We start from the raw sequence: 2070 nt of genomic DNA, 5'->3' as shown, positions 1-2070 counted from the left end.
AATAATGCCCCTTCTTCTGCATAAGAGCGGGAACATTAGCCTATGACGATGGCCCACCAATAGTAGCCATACAATTTTAACCAATTCACCCACTTCTCCAGCACAAACGCAGGAAAACTCCCCTTTATAAGAGAAAGCGATACTAGTCTCTGACAGTGTTCTAGCAACAGTGGAGGAAGATCCTGAAGGAGATCCCAGAAGAGGGGTCGAAACGTCGATTATTTTAGAGGAAATGTGACGCGGCCTAACAACCCAGAAGATTTCAACTTTGCTGATCATTACTTGGTAGAGAAGGTGAGCCGGATGATCGCATTCTCACTGTGCGGCGCGTCGAAGAACTGATTATTTTTTGTTGGCTCTTCTAGTAGTTTCGTAGGGCTATTATACCATGACCATTCGAGGTTTGGGCATAGAATAATTTCTTGTTTTATTCGGCCTTGCGTTTCCCGTGGTCAGTATATTCCGAGAAAAACGTCTTTGAATACTTGGAATGATCGGAAGTTTGCCTCTACCCCGCGCATTTTCACGGCTGCTGGATCTTCAATATGGCTGTACATAATTTCCAGTTTTGCCTCTAGTGACCATGATCCCGGTAAAGAGTGGCAAACTGAGACAGCCAAACTTTCGCGTGGAGCGGACTTCCGTTTCCCCGAAAATTATGCAATTTTAGCACTGACAGGAAGTGTATATAACCGAAGCCCAGTCCTGTCCTTGTGCTCGCGCTCGCGCTAAGCTTTCAGTCACACATCCTATTCTGCCCTATGTGTCCAAATACCTCTGCTTGGTTGTACTGACCGACCCAAACTGTGAGTTCCTCTGGTATTTCAGCTCCGCAATGCATGCCGTAAGTGGGCTGTAATTGTGCAAGAGATCGGTGTCATTGCCATAGCCCTTGTGCTGTGATACGCTTCCTCTTTCTGACCCCACACACGGTGAGCCGATGACACGATTCCCTCTGCCAATGCAGTAGGATCCGAGTGCAAAGCGCCTCTCTGTACTGCTTATTCTGTTTGAAAGACGCGTTCTTCTGTTCTCTGTAATTTCTGTGAGGTACCCGCAGCATGTTCTTCTACACTCGTTACTCTCTGTGAGGTACCGCAACATGCTCTCGTCTCTGCGTTTTGAGGGATTCAGTTGCACACACATTAATGCTTAAAGTTCGCTTCACTAGCCTGGCACTGTTATTTGCAGTTACGGCGGTTCTTTTGGTGACTGCCGCTTCCATCCAAGCTAAGCCAGCCTTCCTCTTCTCTGCTAACGAAATCTACGTATAATGAAATGTTAATTAAATCAAGACCATAAACTGTCGACAGACGTTGATATACATCAAGGAGGACAGTTGAATATGTGTGCCCCGACCGGGACTCGAACCCGGGATCTCCTGCTTATATGGCAAACGCTCTATCCATCTGAGCCACCAAGGGTACAGAGGATAGTGCGACTGCAGGGATTTATCCACGGCACGCCCCCCGTGAGACCCACATTTCCAACTTAATATCCACACACTACATCCGTAGTGCCCCTGGCCATTACACTCATTACTCGCGGCTGACAATCTTACCGAGTCCCGTAAGTGTTCGGGCAATGCGTGTGCATCCAGCACAGAAGAAGGAGGTCAATGGCCAGTCAGATTTAATTGTATGAAGATGGTATCCGTTCTTTCTTGCTGCTTCTTATATTTCTCCCAAAATCTGGAATAGTAAATTCGACACCTGCTGGCCTCGGGACCACCGATTGGTGACATGAAACACGATTCCCGTGCGCTGCTACACCGTATTGGCAAGATTGGCCTTTTGTTGCATCCGTCTGCTTGTTCTCCCATAATGTCCCGTTCACTTCTACGCTTGCAACCAGATACTGAATCGTAACTCACATCAGTGTTTCAATCATCCTGGTCCGAGGGAATGTGAAATAGCTCATCTGGTGACCCATTTTCGTTCATAACTTCTGTTCTGTCCATCACACTACACCTTCCGGACTGAATCCCATTACGTTTCATCCTAGCATCACTTTGCGTTAACATTCACGTGAATAGGCAACAAACCAAAACATGCAGTGCACAACGTTTGG

The sequence above is a fragment of the Schistocerca piceifrons genome, chromosome 7 (genome assembly GCF_021461385.2).
Source record: "Schistocerca piceifrons isolate TAMUIC-IGC-003096 chromosome 7, iqSchPice1.1, whole genome shotgun sequence".
Classification (NCBI taxonomy): Eukaryota; Metazoa; Arthropoda; class Insecta; order Orthoptera; family Acrididae; genus Schistocerca; species Schistocerca piceifrons.
Note: the sequence above shows the minus strand (reverse complement) of the source record.